This window comes from Marmota flaviventris, chromosome 1, assembly GCF_047511675.1.
Source record: "Marmota flaviventris isolate mMarFla1 chromosome 1, mMarFla1.hap1, whole genome shotgun sequence".
Classification (NCBI taxonomy): Eukaryota; Metazoa; Chordata; class Mammalia; order Rodentia; family Sciuridae; genus Marmota; species Marmota flaviventris.
Window position 1 is genome coordinate 178828464 of NC_092498.1, and position 24371 is coordinate 178852834.

The window sequence follows — 24371 nt, forward strand, 5'->3', positions numbered from 1 at the left end:
GAATTCAGTTTACTAAAATTTTATTTCCACCTATATTTATGGGCAAGAATTATCTTTCTCATAAGTTCTTTGATACAACTATGAGGGTTATATTAGCCATGTAATATAAATTCCCTATTTTTCAATTCTGTGAAATTTTCTTACTATTGTTTTTCTTTGTTAAAAATCATCTGTCCCCATGTTGAGAATAATGGTTTCTCCATGGGTTATGATTATATTAATGGTTATAAGACCACAGACTTATTTCTTCTTTTATATTTTATTATCTCAGCTCTAACTTTATATGTAGTTGTTTGTCCTTTACAAAACTCACTTTGTCAAATGACAAACTTTTCTCATAAAGAAACTATTTGCATATATTTTGTGTTATATGTATACGTACACATCTTTATAAACATATGTATATGCCTACATAATGGTTCATGTATCAAAATTTTTGATTAGTAAAATATGACCTAGAAACCAGTACACATACTCCAGTCTTAGAGTACTTAATACTTTACTTTAAATGTAAGGGATTTCTTGAATCAATATTAACAATTCTTTTCCTTATAGAAATATATCCATTTCACCTTAAGTTTTCAAATCTGTATTAATGAAAATGTTCACAATACTATCATCCTCTTAGCCAGTTTATAATTTCTAAATGAATTTTACTATTTTCCAAGTTCAAAGGATCTTTCTGGAAACTTGATGGAAATTATACTAAACTTGACAAAAGACCTTAACAAAAGACCATAATGTAAGTCATTTTGTAAACATTTTTAAGCTGCTAATTTGGGAAACACAGGAAACCTATGTTTTTCACCAGTCACCTTGTATTTGCAATTTTAGTTTTTTCCATAAATTTTGAAGTCAATTGTCTTTTTCAGTTGTCTCTCTTGTGTTCTCCAGTCATGCCATCTTTTTAACCAATCTTATAAAATATTTGTCATGTTTATTTATATTTTAGTTTAGTATCTAACAAATTAATGGTATTAATGGCCAAATTAATCCTATTCTGAACACATACCATTTATCATGTGGTTTTCTATCTCCTTTCAACAAGGGATAACGTCACTGAAGTAATATAGAGAATTCTAATCCATGAACATGAAATGACTCATTTATAATCTGTCTTAATGTTTGACAGTAATTTCTGTACTTTTCAATAAAATGTCTTTTGTTAAATGTTTCTAAGCATTTAATTCTTTTTAATGCTACTACAAGTAGACTTTTTTAATGTATAGATGTTATATACATAAAATCGTGTTATATATCTAAAATGGGATTTTATTCAGTTTTAAAAAGGGAATTCTAATCATTTTGAAGACATAAGTGAAGTACAAAATAATAAGATGAAAACAATTTTCCTTATAGAGAGTACTAGTGAAGTTCAGAGTTGTGGTTGTCAGAGGCTGGGTGTACTAGAAAATGAGTTGTTAAAAGGGTGTAGTTTTCATCTTGTAAGATGAAAAGACTTCTAGACATTCATAGCACAATGTGAACATTTACTAAATTGTACACAATAACACTGTAATGATGATACATTTTGTTATTGGCATTTTACAATTTTAAAAAAATAGTTCCCAATGATAAATCAGAGCATATTTCTGATTGTGAACTTTTTGGTGGTGAATGAGGTAGGAGTTTTGGTTTAAGACCTTCCCATATTCACTGCACTCAATGCTATCTCCAGTGAATTCTCCTATGTTTAATGAGGCTCAAGTTGTATCTAAAGACTTTCCGACATTCACTGCACTCATGAGGCTTTTCTCCAGGGTGAACTCTCTGATGACTAACAAGTGTGGAACCGTCCATGAAGAATTTCCCACATTTACTGCAGTCATAATTTCTTTGTCTAGTGTGAACTTTCTGATGCTGAATGAGATGGGAATTTTGGCTAAAACCTTTCCCACATTTGGTGCACTCATAAGACTTTTCTCCAATGTGATTTCTCTGGTGTCTAACTTGATTTTAGTTGTGCCTAAAGAATTTCCTACATTCACTGCATTCATAAAGTTTTTCCCTGGTGAGAACTTTCTGAGGAATAATAAGTGGGGAGCTGTTCATAAAGAATTTCCCACATTTGTTGCACTCATAAGGCCTTTCTCCAGTGTGTATTCTCTGATGAATAGTAAGTATGGAGTAAAACATAAAAAAAAATTCCCACATTCACTACAACAATAAAGCTTTTCTCCAGTGTGAACTTTCTGATGTCTATTAAGTGTGGAATATAACAAAGAATTTCCCACACTGACTGCACTGTACTCATAAGGCCTTTCTCCAGTATGGATTTTCTGGTGACCAATAAGGTGAGACTGTGTTTAAAAAGCCTTCCTACAATGATTGTATTCAAAAGGCCTTAGCCTGGAAATTCTCTGGTGTTCCATGAGGTCAGATCTTTTCATAAAGAATCCTTCATTGCGGATTTTCTGGTGCAGAATAAGGTGGAACTTTCTAATGAAGGCTTTCCCACATTCAGTGCATTCATAAGGTCTTTCTCCAGGAAATTTTCTGTTGCTCAACAACATTATATTTGAGACTGAAGGCTTTCCCACATCTACTACACTTGTAAGGCTTTTCTCCAGTGTGATTTCACTGATATTTAATAAGTTAGGATTGGACCTAAAATAAGGCTTTTCCCCAGTATTGATTTTTTGGTGCTCAAAAAACATATTAGTGGCAAAAGTCTTTCCCACATAATCTGCAACCATAATCATTTTGTCCCCTTTGAAAGGCCTCCTTATCCTGAGTGTACCCATGTGGCTTCCAAACATTGTGAGGGATTTTTGCTGAAAAAGATATGAATCTGCAGTAAAGTCATTCCCATCCTCCCTGTTTGTGAAGGTCCTCTCTGCTATGTGAATTTCAAGGCTCTTCAGAAATAAAGGCCTCTGCTCACTTCTGGAATGATTTGCTCTCAGCAGCTGCTGTTGGTGCTGGTAAAGCTCTACCACACTCATGCTCAGGATGTGTTCCACTGTACTCAGTCAGATACAGAATGTCTTCCAAAGGTGAGCTGCACATCTCACAGGGCTTCTGAGTGGATATTCCTACAAATACATCTTGCTCAGAGGGAGCTTCCTCATCTACAGCTCATGCCAACAACCTAGTGAGGATAAATGTGCAAAGTTCTGCAGCATCTCATCATGGTACAGGTATCTTTGAGCCTCATTAATGAGTTCCCACTCTTCCTGGGAGAAATATATAGCCACATCCTCAGAGACTATATGGCCCCTGTTCCCTACACACACAGACACCTGGTGTTTTCCCTGACTCAGCAGCACCTAAAGCTCTTTATGTATGCCAGGCAGGAACAGGGACTGTTTTCCACACTTCATCACACAGCTGAAACCAGGCCCTGCACCACTGAAAGCAGAATAAGCACCTTTCTACCTGGGCTTCAGCACTCGGAGCACAAATAGACTTTTGGACATACAATTATTGTAGGATTGTTTACTACCAGTACACAGAAATATAATTTTTCTAGCTCTTGACTCTGGCTATCTTTGATATTAGCTGTGTCCAAAAAATAGAGCAAATATGACAATGTGACAATACAAAGTTGAAGACCTGCAACTTATGTTTGCTCACATAGAGTACTGACACTATTATGTAAATTCATGATGCCTGGCCTGGGGAAGGATGAGAAATGTGGCTCAGTCACTACCTCTTCACTCAACAGTCAACCATTCTCCAGACACATAAGCAAACCCAGCCAATAGTAAGACAATTGCCCAAGTTACCCACTTTATCAGGGGTCATAATAGGTGCTTAATATTTTATGTTACCGAATTTAGAGAAGGTTTCTTATGCAAACAAAATTAACTAACATACTACTTTAAAACAGCACAAAATATCATCATTTGGTACATAACACATGTAATCAGCCAACACTGCTCATTTTAGTCAATGAGCTGGTACATACCATTTGAAAACATCTTCAGACTTTGTTTTTATTTTTATGTGGTGCCAGGGATCAAACCCAGTGCCTCATACATGCTAAGCAAGTGATCTACCACTGAGCCTCAACCACAGCCCCCATTCAGAAAGTAATATTAAAATTGCAAGAGTTTAATGATACACTTTTACTAAACAGTATTTCATAAGCAGACTAGAAAAAAAAAACATTCTTTTCTAGAAATCAAAAAAAAGCTAATTTGAGACTAATCAAATTATGACTCTAATCTTATGGAAATAAGGCACGGCATGTATACGAAATTATTTAAAAATTAAAATTGTTCACAAAGAAAACAGTTTGTTCAGAAAAATTAACACTGTCATTTTTTATAATTACGAGAATACATATACTGAGACCTTCAAAATATTACGACATTAAAATATTTCAATATTCCCTTTTTTGACAAGTAATTCATCTTATTTATAACTTAGGATATAAAGAAAATGGTTTCTTGGTCTGGGGTTGTAGCTCAGTGGCAGAGCACTTGCCTATCATGTGTGAGGCACTGCGTTGGATTCTCAGCATTACATATAAATAAATGAATAAAATAAAGGTTCATTAACATCTAAAAAATTTGAAAAAAAAAGAAAGAAAATGATTCTTAACTACATACCTTAAGAACACATTGCCTGAGAGCCAAAAAAGGCTTGCTTTTGAAGAAAATTATCCAAAAACTAAACATAAGTAATATATTTGGATGTTTGTTACATACATCAAAGGTAACATTTAAATATTCACTGTGATAGGTATCTTTAATGCATATTTTTAAAGGAACTTCTTAAAGTCATTTTTAAATAAAGTGATTAATAATAAGACATTTTATCTATAACAGTAAACAGAGATGTTCATTAGCAACTGAGAAATTAAAATAATCCTATAACACTCTGTGTATGCAATTTATCAAGAAATACTATTTTAAAAAAACAAATGTTGGCTCATTCTGGAGCTTTTTGTCATCATTAATGTATTCAAGTTTTCAAAGCTGAACTGATATACTTTGTAAAGGTTTTTCATGAAAGAAAACTCTATATACAGTGTTTTTAAAAAGCTGGCAAGTTTTCAAGATTAAAATTCGTTTGAGTGTCCAGAAAGTCTTTCTTAAAAAAAAAAAAAAAAAAAAAAAAAAAAAAAAAAAATGCATTGGTCTTTATTTGCAAACAAAATACAAGAAACATTTGTTTCACAGCCTATATCTATATTTGGAGAAAAAAATTTTAAAATAAAAGACTATTTGGTGTGGCTATTTTGTTTCATTACTTGCTCTGTTTCTCAAATTGATACAAATGATCTCCTTCTGTTTCTGTCTATCTGCTTGCCTTGTCAGAACAACTAACTGTCAGAATTGGGGAGATCTCCTATAACTAAACAGAAGATGTGCAGTGTGTAACCTGCTTAATTCGCCTTATGTCCTACATGCCCTCAGTATGGTGTTCATTAAAGTCTCAGCTGTTTTGTTTGTATCAGTGGCAGCCTAAATATAGGCTTATTTTTCTTTGTTAAAAGGCCAGATTGTGCATAACTATACACCTAATCTCTCTCTCTGTGTGAGTATGTGCATTCATGTTTAAATGGCAAGAAATTACAAAGTCTGTAAATGCTGCTTGGTATTTTCATCACTTCCTCTCAAACCTGGCATCTGAACTAACTTAGTCCCTTGCCTAGATATTCATAGAATAGCAACTCTTGGTCTTTGCAGAAAGGTTTAACAGCATCTCTAAAATTAGATAGACCTTATAGTAATTGTACTTTTTAAAAATGAATTCTACAGAATTCCTTAGAGAACCCAAACCCCTCCACCGTCCTTTTCCCAAAAATTCCTAGTAGGCTCTAAATTTTCGATCCCAATCACTTCTATAAATTAAACTATTAATTGAAATGAAACCTACTTATATTTGCCTTGACAATAACATCAAAAGGCTCAAATCAGTTACTGCTGGCTGGAGCAAAACTTTACATTTAAATGATGGAGTCACAACCAACCTTTCTGCTTGATTTTGTCATGTTATAAGCAAACTTTATTAAGTTTTAAAATTTAATGTGAAAATAGGTCTTGATGCATATGGAAACAATTATACAAGTTATACAATTGTATAAGTATTAGCAGTGTTAGTATTTATCAAATCATTAAATGTAGATGGTAGAGCAGGGTGGAGTGGCACACGACTGCAATCCCAGGGTTTGGGAATATGAAGCAGGAGGATCACAAGTTCAAATACAACAACTTAGCAAGACACTAACTCAAAAGAAAAATAAAAACTAAAAGGGAAAAAAAGAAAAGAGGGAGCCCCACCTCCAGCCCCGGGGATGTGGCTCAGTGGGTAAGTGTCCTTGGGTTCAATCCCTAGTACCAAGGATGAAAAAAAAGTAGATGGTACAGAAACATGTCAAATATTTACTGGATTGTTGTGTGAATTTTATTAATAAGAAAAAATAAATCTTGGTCTTGTTAAGTTACTTATGATGCTAATTTTAACATGCAATCAATGAAATGTCTATAAAGAACTTAAAATATCATGCCTGACAAACGCAATAAATGATTTAATCTTCAATGACTAAAATGCAGTCTATAGATTAGTTTTTACCACAAAATAATATTTTTAAAATAAAATCACATTAGCTATATTAAATATAGGAGCCTAAATATGTTAAGAAAAAATCATAATTTTATCTTCAAAAGCTTGTGAAAACCACTAGACAACTGATAAAAAAAAAAATGCTTCATTAAGATCTCATCTATACCATCATTCACTGGATATAAAGCAATCAAAGAATCCGACCAAAGGGTCTTCTATTCATTCCTAAATTGTGAATATTTCATGGTTTATCCTCAAAAACATGAACAGAAAATGACATGCAATACTACTTTAACACAAAATCATGTGCAGTATTGTTTCTCACAATAAAACAGGTCATATTCCTGATATCATAAATATCATAAGATACCTTATGATTAAGATTCTATTAAAAAATAACAAAACAGTTTCTACGATGTGGGTAAAAACAAAACTTCAGGAATAAAATAATCAGAAACTTGAAAACTGACAGGTTTTGAACCCTGGGTTTAAATAATGACCATTATCAAAATCGCTCTGAGGTAGCTTGTACCAGATATAAAAACTCTGTTAGGCTAAACCTGCGCTCTCTTCAGTGAACTTCCAGGGCCCAAGAATAAGGTGTCTATACTTCCATGAGAAAGGAGGAAGGAAAAAAAAGGAGCCATTGCCCCCAAGACATACCTCAAAATCTGTATCTTCTTAACAATATCAAAGACAGTAATATATTCAGTCCCTTATATTTTTAAAGTGTCTTTGGATAATACCAAATTACTTAACAGAAATGTGATCAACATTAAAAAATGAAATTTATATTAGAGAATACAACAGCAACACTGAGCAATTTTATTAAAGTGTTATATTATCCTTACAACCTTTTAATAATGAAGGCAAAGAAAAACATGTATTTGGGATTTACTAAGTGCTTTTGGTGCTTAAGAAGTATGTTTGATTTTTGTTTGTTTTTAAGGTACTGAGACTTGGGAAACCTCTATACTTATGTCTGAAAACGATACTGTCAGTTTTTCTGCTCTTTATATTCAATTATTTCAAAAGATAAGAGTTATTTTTTGTTTATTTATTTATTTTTTGGTTGTAGATGGACACAATACCTTTATTTTATTTATTTATTTTTATGCAGTGCTGAGGATCAAACCTAGCACCTTGCACGTGCTAGGCAGGCACTCTATCACTGGGCCACAACACTAGCCCCGAGATTTTTGTTTTTGTTTTTTAAGTGTAATTTTAAAAGTCTTTTTTTTTTAATCAGTTTATCAATAGGAGTAACACCCAAATGACAAAGCAGAGAACTCCAAGGTTCTGCTGTCCGCTAAAATGACTAATAAATTGGTCAAAACTATCAGAATCAACTTCTGTAGAACTCTAAAGATCTAGTCCACACTTACATAGGAAAGATTAGTAAAGACAGAAGGTGCTGTTCTGAGGTGACCACACACTGTGACATTTTAATGTACCCCACAGCATCCTCCAACCCCTGAATGTAAGGCAGCATGATGAGGGCAGCTCATACTCATGGTGCCAGAGACAGCTATACACATCTTATTATCAAAGGATGGTGATGCAGTATATGTCTTTGTTTTGCCCAACTCAGAGTGTTTTCAGAGCTGAAGCTTCCCTACAGGTGTTTCCTAAAAGCACTGCAAGTCCAAAAAGTACTGACCTCAGCAGACTAGGACTAGAAATAAGGATCAGACAAGCAATAGACAAAGGAAATCACCTTGGAAGGAAGGGGTTGTGAAAGGAGAATGCTGGGAAATGAAGACTTTTAAAAGCTTCCATGTCAACAAGGAATTGTGAGCATCACACTCATACCCTGTGCTGGACTCCTGCCCAAAAAAGGCCAGAAAAAGCTATGAACATACAACTCTGGCTCAAGGCAAACAGGAAGTGAAAGTTAAGTCAAAACTGTGTTGTAAAAGGCTAGTCTAAGAAGTGAATGAGTGCCTGCCTCAACTAGGAGCTACTGAAGAGAGTATTTTTTTTTTTTTTGCTTCAGGCATTTATGAAAATTCTATCAAAGCATTAGCTGACCAGAAAGCTAATAGAACAGACTGCAATGTTCACACATGACAAAAAGACTTTGCAAACCCAGATTATAAAAGTAGCTAAAACAACAATTACTCACAAATCAAAGTTAATAACAAACCCAGAGGGGAGAGTAGAATCTGATTTCCAGGGGAACCACATTATAATCCTCAAAATACACAGTTTTCAAAAAAATAAATAAGAAGTACATAAAGAAATAACGCATAGTCAATGCATAGAAAAAAATAAAATGAACAGTAAATGGCCTTGAGGAAACCCAGGCATTAGTTTTATTGGGGGTTGGGGAGGACAATTAAATTAACTGTCATAAATATGTTCAAACTAGAGAAAACCATGGGCAAAGAACTGAACAACACAAGTAGAACAATCTCAATAAACAGAAAATACCAATAAAAGATACAGAAAGAGACCAAAAAAATCAGGAGAATAACAGCTGAAATAAAAATTCTCTAGATGAGTTCAACAACAAATTTGAGTATTAGAGGAATCAACAAATTTGAACATTAATCAATTAAGATTATCCAATCTAAAGAGTAGACAGAAAAAAGATGAAGGAAAAGATTACAGCAGAGATAAAACAGAATAATATAAGGGAAAAAAAAGATGAGAAATTTGACAAACCTTTAACTAGACATAAGGAAAAAAATCAAATTACGAAAATCAGAAATAAATATGAGGACTTTACTACAGACTTTAGAGAAATAAAAAGAATTATATAAGATGTTAAGAGCAATCAAAAACCAAGGAATTTGATCATGTAGATGAGATGGACAGATTCCTAGAAATATATAAACGGCCTAAACTGGTTGAAGAAAATAAGAGGTAAACTCAACACATTGGTATTACATTGCATTCTCACAAAAATGGTGTTGCAATACATTCTTGCCTGCATTTGTGTTGTCAATGTTTTGAATCTTAGAATTTCTAATAGGTGTATATTTTAATATTTTTTAGTTACCAATGGATTTTGCTTCGTTTTCTTTTTGAGGACTTTTTTTCTTTTTTTGTTGTTCAAAACATTACAAAGCTCATGACGTATCATCTTTCATACATTTGATTCAAGTGAGTTATGAACTCCCATTTTTACCCCAAATACAAATTGCAGAATCACATCAGTTACATATTCACATTTTTACATAATGCCATATTTGTGACTGTTGTATTCTGCTGCCTTTCCTATCCCCTACTATCCCCCTCACCTCCCCTCCCATCTTCCCTCTCTACCTCATCTGTTGTTGTTCAGTTCTCTCCCTTGTTTCCTCCCGCCTTTCCCCTCACAACCTCTTATACGTGATTTCGTATAACATTGAGGGTTTTCTTCCGTTTCCATGCACTTTCCCTTCTCTCTCCCTTTCCCTCCCACCACTCGTCTCTGTTTAATGTTTAATCTTTTCTTCATGCTCTTCCTCCCTGCTCAGTTCTTAGTTGCTCTGCTTAAATCAAAGAAGACATTTGGCATTTGTTTTTTAAGGATTGGCTAGCTTCACTTAGCATAATCTGCTCTAATGCCATCCATTTCCCTGAAAATTCCATGATTTTGTCATTTTTTAGTGCTGCGTAATTCTCCATTGTGTATAAATGCCACATTTTTTTTTATCTATTCATCTATTGAAGGGCATCTAGGTTGGTTCCACAGTCTAGCTATTGTGAATTGTGCTGCTATGAACATCGATGTGCCAGTATCCCTATAGTACGCTCTTTTAAGGTCCTCAGGGAATAGTCCAAGAAGGGCGATAGCTGGGTCAAATGGTGGTTCCATTCCCAGCTTTCCAAGGAATCTCCATACTGCTTTCCAAATTGGCCGCACCAATTTGTAGTCCCACCAGCAATGTACAAGTGTGCCCTTGTCCCCACATCCTCGCCAGCACTTATTGTTGTTTGACTTCATGCTGGCTGCCAATCTTACTGGAGTGAGATGGCATCTTAGGGTGGTTTTGATTTGCATTTCTCTGACTGCTAGAGATGGTGAGCATTTTTTCATGTACTTATTGATTGTATATCCTCCTCTGAGAAGTGTCTGTTCAGGTCCTTGGCCCATTTGTTGATTGGGTTGTTATCATATTGTTTAATTTTTGGAGTTCTTTGTATATTCTGGAAATTAGGGCTCTATCTGAAGTGTGAGGAGTAAAGATTTGTTCCCAGGATGTAGGCTCCCTATTTACTTCTCTTATTGTTTCTCTTGCTGAGAAAAAACTTTTTAGTTTAAGTAAGTCCCATTTGTTTATTCTTGTTATTAACTCTTGGGCTATGGGCGTCCTATTAAGGAATTTGGAGCCCGACCCCACAACATGTAGATCGGAGCCAACTTTTTCTTCTATCAGACACAGAGTCTCTGATTTGATATCAAGCTCTTTGATCCATTTTGAGTTAACTTTTGTGCATGGCGAGAGAAAGGGGTTCAGTTTCATTTTGTTGCATATGGATTTCCAGTTTTCCCAGCACCATTTGTTGAAGATGCTATCCTTCCTCCATTGCAATGCCTTTAGCCCCTTTATCAAATATAAGAAAGTTGTAATTTTGTGGATTGGTCTCTGTGTCCTCTATTCTCTACCATTGGTCCACCTTCCTGTTTTGGTACCAGTACCATGCTGTTTTTGTTACTATTGCTCTGTAGTACAGTTTGAAATCTGGTATCGCTATACCTCCAGATTCACACTTCCTGCTCAGAATTGCTTTTGCTATTCTGGGTCTTTTGTTTTTCCATATGGATTTCATGATTGCTTTATCTATTTCTACAAGAAATGCCCTTGGGATTTTGATTGGCATTGCATTAAACCTATAGAGAACTTTGGGTAATATTGCCATTTTGATGATGTTAGTTCTGCCTCTCCATGAACAGGGTACATTTTTTCATCTTCTGAGATCTTCTTCTCTCTCTCTTTAGGGTTCTGTAGTTTTCTTTGTATAAATCTTTCACCTCTTTTGTTAGGTTGATTCCCAAGTATTTTATTTTTTTTGAGGATATTGTGAATGGAGTGGTTTTCCTCATTTCCATTTCAGAAGTTTTGTTGCTGATATACAGGAATGCCTTTGATTTATGCATGTTGATTTTATATCCTGCCACTTTGCTGAATTCATTTATTAACTCTAGCAGTTTCTTTGTAGACCCTTTTGGGTCTGTTAGATAAATTATCACTATTTGCGGATGATATGATAATATAAGTTCTTTTTTTCCTATTTTTATGCCTTTAATTTCTTTTGTCTGTCTAATTGCTCTGGCTAGTATGTCAAGAACTAAATTGAATAGAAGTGGTGAGAGAGGGCATCCCTGTCTTGTTCCAGATTTTAGAGGGAATGCCTTCAGTTTTTCTCCATTTAGAATGATGCTAGCCTGAGGCTTAGCATATATAGCTTTTACAATGTTGAGGTAAGTTCCTGTTATCCCTAGTTTTTCTAGTGTTTTGAACAAAGGGATGCTGTACTTTGTCAAATGATTTTTCTGCATCTATCAAGATGATCATATGGTTCTTATTTTTAAGTCTATTGATGTGGTGAATAACATTTATTGATTTCCGTATATTGAACCAACCTTGCATCCCAGGGATGAATCCTACTTGATCATGGTGCACAACTTTTTTGATATGCTTTTGTATTCGTTTCGCCAGGATTTTATTGAGAATTTTTGCATATAAGTTCATTAGAGATATTGGTCTGTAGTTTTCTTTCCTTGAAGTGTCTTTGTCTGGTTTCAGGATCAGGGTGATGTTGGCCTCATAGAATGAATTTGGAAGAGCTCCTTCTTTTTCTATTTCCTGAAATAGCTTGAAAAGTATTGGTATTAATTCTTCTTTGAAGGTTTTGTAAAACTCCGTTGTATACCCATCCGGTCCAGGGCTTTTCTTGGTTGGTAGTCTTTTGATGGCTTCTTCTATTTCTTCCTTTGTTATTGGTGTGTTTAAATTGTGTGTGTCTTCATGACTCAATCTGGGCAAATCATATGACTTAAGAAATTTATCGATATCTTCACTATCTTCTATTTTATTGGAATATAGGGTTTCAAAATACTTTCTAATTATCTTCTGTATTTCTGTAGTGTCTGTTGTGATATGGCCTTTTTCATCCCGTATGTTAGTAATTTGAGTTCTCTCTCTTCTTATCTTCGTTAGTATGGCTAAGGGTCTTTCCATCTTATTTATTTTTTCAATGAACCAACTTTTAGTTTTCAATTTTTTCAATGGTTTTTTATTTGTTTCAATTTCGTTGATTTCCGCTCTGATTTTAATTATTTCTTGTCTTCTACTACATTTGCTGTTGTTTTGCTCTTCCTTTTCTAGGGTTTTAAGATGTAGTGTGAGTTCATTTATTTGTTGTTTTTTTCTTTTTTTGAGGAATGAACTCCAGGAAATGATTTTCCCTCTTAAAACTGCTTTCATTGTGTCCCATAGATTCCAGTATGTTGTGTCTGTATTGTCGTTTATCTCTAAGAATTTTTTTATTTCCTCCTTTATGTCTTCTGTAACTCACTGATCATTCAGTAACATATTGTTCATTTTCCAGGTGATGCAGGATTTTTCCTTCCTTCTTTTATCATTGATTTCCAGTTTCATTCCATTATGATCAGATATGGTGCATGGTATTATCTCCACACCTTTATATTTACTGATAGTTGCCCTATGGCATAATATATGGTCTATCTTTGAGTAGGATCCATGTGCTGCTGAGAAGAACGTGTATCCACTTGATGATGGTTGATATATTCTATATATGTCAGTTAAGTCTAGGTTATTGATTGCGTTATTGAGTTCTATAGTTTCTTTATTCAGCTTTGTCTAGAGGATCTGTCTGATGACGAGAGTGGTGTGTTGAAGTCACCCATAATTATTTTGTTGTGGTCTATTTGACTCTTGAACTTGAGGAGAGTTTGTTTTATGAACGTTGCAGCACCATTGTTTGGTGCATACAAATTGATAATTGTTATGTCTTGTTGGTGGATGGTTCCTTTTAACAGTATATAGTGTCCTTCTTTATCCCTTTTGATTAACTTAGGTTTGAAGTTGATTTTATTCGATATGAGTATGGCCACTCCTGCTTGCTTCCGAGGGCCATGTGAGTGGTATGATTTTTCCCAACCTTTCACCTTCAGCCTGTGTATGTCTTTTCCTATCATATGAGTCTCCTGAAGGCAGCATATTGTTGGATTTGTTGTTTTAATCCAGGTTACTAGCCTATGTCTCTTGATTGGTGAATTTAAGCCATTAACATTTAAGGTTACAATTGAAATATGGTTTGTACTTCCAGTCATGTTTATTTGTTTATTTATTTATTTTAGTTTGGCTAGTTTTTCCTCTTTGGTTATTTTTCTCCCCCTTTACTGAGATACCTCCCACTGTTAGTTTTGGGTGCTGTTTTTCAATTCCTCTTCTTGTAGTATTTTGCTCAAAATGCTTTGCAGTGCTGGTTTTCTGGCTGCGAATTCTTTTAGCTTTTCTTTATCGTGAAATATTTTAATTTCATTGTCAAATCTGAAGCTTAATTTTGCTGGATACAGTATTCTTGGTTGGAATCCATTATTTTTCAGCGTTTGAAATACATTGTTCCAGGATCTTCTCGCTTTCAAAGTCTGTGATGAAAAATCAGTCGTTAACCTAATTGATTTACCCCTGAATGTAATCTGCCTCCTTTCTCTCATAGCTTTTAATATTCTCTCCTTGTTCTGTATGTTGGCTATCTTCATAATTATATGTCTTGGAGTTGGTCTATAAGGGTTTTGCATGTTTTGGGTCCTGAAGGCTTCCAAGATTTGGCAATCCATTCCATCTTTCATCTCTGGGAAGTTTTCTAGGATTATTTCATTTAATAGGTTGTCCATTCCTTTGGTTTGAACCTCCATACCTTCTTCTATCCCAATGACTCTCAAGTTTGGTTTTTTTATGATATCCCATAACTCTTGGATAGATTGCTCGTGAGATTTAAGCATCCTTTCTGTGTTGACTATATTCTTTTCAAGTTGATAAACTTTGTCTTCATTATCTGATGTTCTGATTTCTACTTGATCTAGTCTATTTGTAATATTCTCGTTAGAGTTTTTAATTTCGTTTATGGTTTCCTGCATTTCTAGGATTACTGTTAGAGATTTAAAAAAAAAAAACACAATCTCCTGGTAAAGCTTGTTCTTTGCAGTTTGAATTTGTTTGTTTAATTCGTTTTCAAAATATACTTTCATTGCTTGGACTTGCTGTCTAATGTCTTGTCTAATATTCCGTTCCATCTGAGCTAGGTATGCCTTGAATTCTTTCCCTGTCCATGTTTCTGATGCTTCTAGGTCCTCCTGTGGATTTAAGTTGTCCTGCATTATTGTAATCCTTTTGTCCCTTGTTTTTTCATGTTGTTCACATTACTTTCCAGCTCTGTTTGACTGCTGTGTAACTGCTTTCTCCTATAAATTTGTTTTGGTTTTGTATATCTGTTGTCTCTCCTTTGTGGTGTGAGATTATGCCAAGAAATGTTGGGCTTTATTGTACTTGAAAGCTGATTCATTCAATTCATAAAAGGCTTCTGGGTTTTGTATGCATATAGTGATTTGTTGTTTGTTCTTAGGACTTTATGTTTAGGTTAGGTGCTATGATGGTATGAGGGTTAGTATGTCTTGGCTACTTCAGAAGATTGCTCTACTGAAGGGGGATACTAACAGGCGACTGGATCAGGGTGTTGGTAGTAGCTAGGTATTTAGGAGCCCTATAGACAGCCTCGAAACATTCATCTATTTGCATTTAGACAATTACACGTAATGGAAGACATAATGCTTGGGATCAAAGTTGGGGGGTAGGGGAAGGAAAGTGCTCTTGAAAAGAAAGAAGGAGAGAGAGATAGATAGATTAGAGTAGAATGAAAAGAACAATAAAACTTGAAACGGGAAAGAAAGAAAGAAGGAAAAGGGGAGAAAGGAACAGAGAGAAGAAGAGAAAAAAAAAATTGAAGTCTTAGAGATCCATTTTCTTCTGTTCCAGTAGGTGGAGCTGTGCCCTCCGAGCGGAGCTTCTGCCCTCTGCGTGCCGATAGCAATCCCTGTAAGGAGGCTCCTGGAAGACTCTGTCTTGTCAGTCCAGAGCAGTTTCACTTCTCCGGCCCTTCCCCCCTTCCTCCTGTCAGCCAGCCAGCCAGGTCCTGTTCACCAGAAGCGGTTCCCCAGAGATCTAGTTACACTTGCAGCCCCACCACGCGTCCCATTTAAGCCTCAGTGCTGTGGTAAACTGGCGGCTAAGACCTTGGGATTCGCCGCTGGTGATATGGGGGGTTGGGGGTTGGGAATTCTCTCTGCTTCCCTATATACACGACCCCGGAGAGATCCCTGAGGTTTCCTGGCTGCTTGTATCTGAATGGGGTGGGAGTCACACACCTGCTAAAGTGTACTTCGCTGGGAAGGAATTCCGTCGGCCAAACGCCGATGACGTCACCTCTCTGCTATGGCGGGCCCCAGGATCCTTGCCAGAGTGTCCGAAGGGAGGGGTGGGACTGGTCCGTCCCCGGTTGGCCTCGGCTCCCGGCTCGCTATTTCATGAAGGCTTGGCTAAAGACCTCTTCCTGTCAAGCTGTGTCTCGTAGGCTAGCCACCCAGTCACGGTGGCGGCGGGCGGGTGGTCGGGCGGCTGCACCGCGGTGCACGGACAGCGGCTGGCGGATCTGGACCTCTACGTGTTGAGGCGGGGATTCACTCGTCTGGGGTAAACTGTCACTTCCAAAAATCCTAGTAACTCCTGGCCAGTCTCTCTTCAGTGGAATTTTGCTAGGAGAGTCTCTGCAAGTAGAATCTAAGCGTATCTATTCGTCTTTCTGACCCCATCACTGAGGGGGTATTGAAAGCGCTGCCTCTCCGCCTGCCACCATGTTGGATCTCACCAATAGATTTTTAACTTTATGGTATGTGGTGCTGAGGATCGAACCCAGGGCCTCACATATGTTAGGCAAGCGCTCTACCACTGAGCCAGAACCCCAGCCCCTTTACTGTTTTAATCTGCAATTTTCTAGAAATATGTATCTTTATCTGCAATCTATATCTATATAACATTGATGGGGCTTCTTTCCATATCTTTACCCAATTTTTAAACTGTAGTGTTTTCTTATGGTTTACTTTTAGGAGTCCTTTATATTATTTGCATACTATTATTTTATTAGATATGTTCTAAAAATGTTTTCTCCCACTCTATGACTTGTCTGTTCATTCTCTTAATAACAGCTTTGTTAGAAAAAGGTTTTAATTTCAGTGAAGTCCAACTTACCTTTGTTTTCTTTCATGCACACCATGTTTTGGGGAATTTTTTTTTCCTAATCTCAAAAGTTATCATCAAATCCATGGTCTCCTAACATTTTCTCTCATGTCATCTTCTGAGAGTTTATCATTCTTCAGTTTACATTTAGATTTATAATCTATTGACATAACTTTTCTATTTTAAATTTCACTTTTGCATAAGCATATGTGCATAAGAATGCCCAAATGTTCCAGTGTCCAATTGTTCTGAAGCTTATGTTTTCTCCAATACATTGTCTTTGATCTTTTTCAAAATCAACTGACTAGACATAAAAATAAATAAAATAAAGGCATACTGCCCATCTACAACTACAAAAAAAAAAAATATATTGACTGTGTGCATCTATTTATAGGCTCTCTATTCTGAAGTAAGTTAAGGTCAGTTCTCCAATTTTGTTCTCCTTTGATGTTGTGATAGCTATTCTAGGAGGATGATAGATTTTTCAAAGACAAAATCTTGTCTAGTTACAGTGAAAAGTGATTGAACAAATGTGTAAAACAAGATGTTAAGGCCTTCATGAGCTTTCTTTTAAACTTCAATTAATCCAGCAAAAAAGGGCTGCTCTATAGGCTAGGGAAGATATTTCTGAAATGCTGTTAACACTGACATGAACTGAATCAATCCTCAGTCCTAAAATGCATTAAGCAATTTAAGGGCATATTATTTTATTTAAAAAAAAAAAAACAAAACATTTAGGTGATTTCTTACTCACAAGACAAAGCATTAAGAATAAAGACTACGTAAGCCAGTTTTGGAAGAAAGCCAATTAACTTCTTACATGTGGCATTCTTAATAAAATGAATCAATGTCTCTATTGTATATATTTTATGTTTTAAAGATGGGGTATTTATAGAATCAGATTCAATTTATTCTATTAGTCTAACAATGGTGTTTAGAAGTCATTAGATATATCATTTTTAAATTAAAGAGAAATTTTGAAACCAAGTACAATGAAAGTCAATTAAGGAACAAATGAGAATGTTTATTGTAGTACATGTAGCAACTAACTAAGTGGTACTTTACTCAGACTAAAATCAAAGTGCTATGTAAAGAATTACCTAATTTCCTGCAGTTGTTCAGTAGATTGTTCTTCCAGTAATAAACATATCTTGACTCATCAATGAGCAACTAGGTAAACTGAGCTTAGAATCTGGAATAAACAATAAATCCAGTGTGGAACTGTTGCATAAACATTCACAAGTGTTGAAAAAGTAAATTTATTCCTGAGTCTTACTGAAATGAGAGATACAACTAATTTATAAAGTCTGTAGATTAAACTTCTTGCAGTTAACACTTAAATATTTATTGCCTAATTACTTATGCCCGCTTTTTGTTATTTGCAATTCTATTTGTCATTGACCAATACCTATGACCAATGCCTAAAAAGGAAAGAATATAAAAGTAACAGAAACTTATTAAATCAATTAAATTAGGCACAAAGATTCACTTTTTTTTGGGGGGCGGGGGGTACCAGGGATTGAACTTAGGGACACTGGACCACTGAGCCACATCCCCAGCCCTATTTTGTATTTTATTTAGGGACTGGGTCTCACTGAGTTACTTAGTGCCTAGCTTTTTACTGAGACTGGCTTTAAACTCGCCACTCTCTTGCCTCAGCCTCCCAAACTGCTGGGATTACAGGCATGCATCACCATGCCCATCTACAATTTTTAAATTTTATCTTATCTGAATTGCATTCATTTCCCTTCCAACAAAATCACCAACTTCATTACATGATAATAATTCTTGCTGTGTTTAAAAAGAAAAGCAGATTTTATTAAGCATGGCTTGGTTGACAATTCATCTACTTCTGCTTACTTAACACATATACAAGTAGCACTGTAATCATGTATTCCTCCTAGGTTTCTGATCACAGCAAAAGTAGGCTGGGTGAAAGTGATCACAGGAGTGGAAAAACTTTCTCCCTATGTCCCGGAGTGTTTTCACTGGCTAACAGAGGTACTTCTTAGGTCAGGAATACTCGTATTAAAAGATAAAACAAAAACTCATATGATCATCAATTTACTTTTGCTTCCTACATTTTTTAAATAGTCTACAACCACTACATACCCCTCCCTCAAGACAAGCAATTAGAAATAATCTAATATTAGGAATATTAGGAATAATTACTGCAATAAATAGGAATATTACTGCAGTATTAAGTCAAAACAAGATAAAACTGAACACAATCGAAAATTTTCAGGATCTATGCTCCTTTTTCTAACTACCACTAAAAGTTTCAAATACTACTTAAACAATGATAAATATGATATGTATTTGTAAATACCAAGAAATGTTTTACATTTTTGAAAGCTTTGCTTTCTAACTTTCTACTTTCTCCCCCATCGGTTTATAACTAGCAGCTCTTCCACAAAATCAGAATCCATTAAAGTTTCTTTCTTTTATAAAGAAAGAAACATGGAGTATTACATTTTCCTATGTGAAATGTGCTATTAAATAATAGCTTGTACACTAATTAAAGCAAATGTAATTGTGAGAACACATTGACATTGTTAAAGTAAATTAGTCAATTTGTTAATAGTTTCATTTCAAGTGACCCTAATTGTATTAATTGTGATACTAGCAAATTAAACTGAAGAGCATTAAACACATTGTTCTAATATGGCCTAAAGGAACAAATTCTCCATTACATCAGCAGAGGGAAAATAATGATTACATGGCCTCCTCACCCCAAATAAAACTCCTATGTATGTATGTTCATATGTGTGGGTGCACACAAGTGCATACTCAATGGGTCAAAGAAAAGGTGTCACTAGAATGCATACACTGTTACTACCGTAATGCCAGTAGCATAGTACAAAATGGACCACAGGGAAAAAAATGAGCTTTATGTAAATGGAAAATTTCAGGGCATCTTTTTATCTCAAGTTAAGTAAAAAGTACTTCATTAAACTGCTGTTAAGAATGAGAGAACATAAACCAACTGATATGTAGGACCACAACATAAAAACAAATTCTGAAGATACAACTCTTATTAAATGCCTACTGTCAAGTCAAAGGATATATACTAAAATATATTCCCCCACCACACACACAAACAGCTTTCTTCACACACCTGGCTGCTCCTTGTCTGTCATTCATATCTAGCCAAAGCATCGCCTTCTCAAAAGCCTTCCTGAGAATCTACATCACTCACCCAGTCACTTGATGATTACATCACTCTATTTTAATTCTTTTTCTAGTATTTATAACTGATTTTTTATTTCTGTACTTAATCTTTCACTGTTTTACTATCTCTCTCTCATGCTTAAATGTGAAATCCATGGAAAGCAAGCAGTCTACTTGTTCAATATTCTCTCCCCAGGAAAGAGTAGCATCTTCAACAAATGGTGCTGGGAAAACTGAAAATCCATATGCAACAAAATGAAATTGAATCCCTATCTCTCACCATGCACAAAAGCTAACTCAAAATGGATCAAGGATCTAGGAATTAAACCAGAGACTCTATGTCTAATAGAAGAAAAAGTAGGCCCTAATCTCCATCACGTGGGGCTAGGCCCCAATTTCCTTAATAAGATGCCTATAGCACAAGAATTAAAATCAAAAATCAACAAATGGGATGAATTCAAACTAAAAGTTTTTTCTCAGCAAGAGAAATACTATGTGAGGTAAATAGGGAGCCTACATCCTGGGAACAAATTTTTATCCCCCACACATCAGATAGAGCTCTAATCTCTAGGGTAAACAAAGAACTCAAAAAGTTAAACACCAAAAAAAAAGAAAAAAGAAAAAGAAAAAAAAAAAAACAACAAATAACCCAATCAACAAATGGGCCAAGGACCTGAACAGACACTTCTCAGAAGAGGATATACAATCAATCAACAAATATACGAAAAAATGCTCATCATCTCTAGCAATCAGAGAAATGCAAATTAAAACTACTCTAAGATATCATCTCACTCCAGTAAGAGTAGCAGCCATTATGAAAACAAACAACAAGTGCTAGTGAGGATGCAGAAAAAAGGTGCACTCATACATTACTGGTGGGACTGTAAATTGGTGCAGCCAATTTGGAAAGCAGTATGGAGACGCCTTGGAAAGCTGGAAATGGAACCACCATTTGACCCAGCTCTTCCTCTTCTCAGACTATACCCAAAGGACCTAAAAACAGCATACTATAGGGACACAGCCACATCCATGTTTATAGCAGCACAATTCACAATAGCTAGACTGTGGAGCCAACCTAGATGTCCTTCAATGGATGAATGGATTAAAAAATGTGGCATTTATACACAATGGAGTATTACTCAGCACTAAAAAATAATAAGATCATGGCATTTGCAGGGAAATGGATGGCATTAGAGCAGATTATGCTAAGTGAAGTTAGCCAATCCCCAAAAAACAAATGCCAGATGTCTTCTCCACTATAAGGGGGGTGACTCAAAATGGGGTAGGGAAGAAGAGCAGGGGAAGAGGATTACCTCTAGATAGGGAAGAGGGGTGGGAGGGAAAGGGAGGGAGAAGTGGAATAGCATGGATGGTGGAAGGAGACCCTCATCGTTATACAAAATACATGTATGAAGATGTGAATTTGTTGTCAACATATCTTGTGTACAGAGATATGACAAATTGTGGCATAAAGGTGTATTAAGAATTGTAAGGCAAAAATAATAAGAAGAGAACTAATGTAAAAAAAAGTAAATTAAAAAAAGAAAAAAAATTATCTCCCCAGTTACTAGGTGCTCAATAAATATTTTTGTACAAATTAATGAATATCAGATCTGTGGCCCACAGCCCTTTCTGTGTGAAAAAACGTGTGCCTCTCTGATTTCCACTCACCTAAGTATTGTTGCAATTTCTTAACTATCATGTAAGCATGTCTGATTGAAAATCTATTAATCAGTTCAATAAAACAAATTTATTTATAAGTTCAATTATAGATACAGATTAATGATTGTTTTCTAAACTTGGTCAAATCACTCACATTCTATTAAAATTTTCCCTAAACCAAAATCCTATGAAATCAACTGCTGTTAAAATCTCTCTACATTTGGGAGAAGAAAGAAGGCAGTAAGTGAAATACAAGAATTATTTTGATCCCATAATATAAAAGATTAGTTGGTTCATGAACTGCCTCAATTCTGACTTAAGATAAATTGTCATAATATATCTCAATCAAAGCTAGTTGGGTTTTTCTGACTAAAATTAAAGTTATTTAAATTTTGGCAGGATTTAGAGAAATACAATATATGTCAGCAAAAGAACATCAGATAGTTGTCTAAAGACTCAAGTAAATTATATTCTTGGTACTGGGCATATAATAAAATGATCATGTAATTAAATTCTGTAATTTTTATTATTATTATCTTTATTTCTTCTATTTAAAATACTTAAGACTTTCCTAAAATAGGAAAATACAACAGCTTGAAACTAACATTTTTCTTTTCCTTTGTGTTTTCCTATATTCTTCAAATGAGACTCTTTCTCAGGAAATTTTACATAGTATGAATTCCAAACCAATACAAGTTTTGTTTTGGTTTTGGTACTGAACTCAGGAGTACTCAACCATTGAGCCACATCCCTATTCCTATTTTGAATTTTATTTAGAGACAGGGTCTCACTGAGTTGCTCAGCATCTCACCATTGCTGAGGTTGGCTTTGAACTCGCAATCCTACCTCAGCCTCCCAAGCAGCTGGGATTACAGGTGTGTGCCACCATGCCTGGCTCAATACAAGTGTTTCTTGAGAAGAAGATTTCAAAACCACTATTTGATTGACAAGCAAGTCCTTCTTCCAGCAAAAGCATAGTGATAGCAAACTAACTTATTTTTAATACCTATAGAATGAAAGTTAAATATGTGAACTTTACATAAATGACAAATTAATAGGGCGAAGAGGTTATCAAAGTTTTTGGCAAAGACATCACTTAATAACATCAATGTAAGTAAATAGTAATGGGGGAAACCTACATTTAAATACTTAAAGAAAGGAAATCATTCAAATACTAATACGAATACCACAATAAAACATGTCTCCTTCTTATATAAATGGCATGTATACTTCCTAAATTGCTATAAAACACTAAAGTAGATTAAACACCCACAAATATAACACAAATTAAAACTCCATATAGTATATTGACTACTGTGTTAAAAATTATTATTGGGCTGGGGATATATTATTATTGGGTTGGTAGAGTGCTTGCCTCATATGCACAGGCCATGGGTTCAATCCCCAGCACCACCACCCCCCAAAAAAAAGTTATTGGAATTCAAAATATCAATTCTCTTACCTCTCTGAAAGAGAAGTACAAGGGCCCTGGCTTCCACCTACAAAAAAAAATTCATCAATATCCCAATTCAATGAGAGTAAAACAATTTTTTAAACTCCCAACTACATGTAGAGAGAAATTTACCAAAATACATCAGCGATATTTAAAAATACTCCTAGATATTTTATTACATAGCTGACCATGATACAGCAAGGTAGAAGATAATTTTAAGATTTGAACTTTGAAGGTATCTGGGAATTTCTATTTGGGCAGTGGGGTGGATGTAGACATAATAGATGTCTGAATGGTCTTAGAGTGTTTTCCTAAAGTCAGGTTTAATTTTTTTTCTTGCATTCTCATCTTCCTTTGATATCTATTCCTTCTCTCTCACTGGGTAAGATCAAAGTAAGAAAGCCTATATCTTTAAAACTAATAGTTTGACGTAGATACAGTTGTAAAAATTGGTGCACACTATGAAAGGAGTCAGGAAAAGCATGGGAGAAGTGGAGAATGATACTTAAAAGGAACTAATTATCTTTTTCACTATTAAGCCATGGGGGAGAGGAGAATCTGTTTTCACATGTAAATAAATGAAAAGAAGCTTTAACATGTGAAAAGCCAGGTGAAAACTCTGATATACTTTCCTTAACTATGTGAGTTCAGAGCTGGTTATTTCATTATTTAAATACTCCCAAAGTCTAGATTTACTGTCTTTCCTGGCACCACTATGGAATCAGCAACAAAACTACTAATATAATTCTTTGATAATAACTCCATTATTGGTCACTTCACCTGAATCTTCTGCTCAGTTTGTTCTAGTGACACCTAGATTAACCCACAAAAGACACCATCACACAACCTTCCATGCTTGGGAGTTCAAAACACCTTTCTGCTTGTCTAAGCATTGCAGGGAAAATATCTTTGCCCAAGGAGAGGATGGCTGAGGGTTGTTTTTCTGTTCATTGACAAGCAGGGAGATGTCCTTTGCTCCCAGAACCCTAAAAAAACAAACATAATATCAAGGTATTTGCAAGGTTGGTCACATCCAACTTCCAAGAAGCCCTTCTCTCCTCAAGGAAATAAAAGGAAATGCCACACCAACAAAATATTTGAAATAAAATGAAAAAGCAGATCCAATTAGTGAGGAATGAACAACTTGATGAAAAAAAAATCAGACTGGAAGACCTTTTTATAAAAAAAATACACTTTTACCAAGAGTGAACTTCACTATTGTTATTAAAATGTCAAACTTCCTAAATATCAACTCACTTTGAAAACAAACTTAAAAATCCACATTTAATCAGCCAATTCAAATATTAAAGAATAAGTGG

The 24371-nt window shown here is 35.1% G+C and overlaps 1 protein-coding gene across 14 annotated transcripts in view; it reads right to left on the reverse strand.

Annotated features, from left to right (window-relative positions):
- Tbc1d5 (TBC1 domain family member 5) overlaps positions 1-24371 on the reverse strand; it is a 517207-nt gene that overhangs the window by 296321 nt on the left and 196515 nt on the right. Inside the window, exon 1 of one of the 14 annotated variants that reach the window (XM_071619406.1) lies at positions 23062-23083. The exons of the other annotated variants lie outside the window; for them this stretch is intronic. The gene's annotated coding sequence lies outside the window, so the exon portion shown is untranslated. Of the gene's footprint in view, positions 1-23061; positions 23084-24371 lie in introns of those variants that run through there. 14 annotated transcript variants of the gene reach the window in all.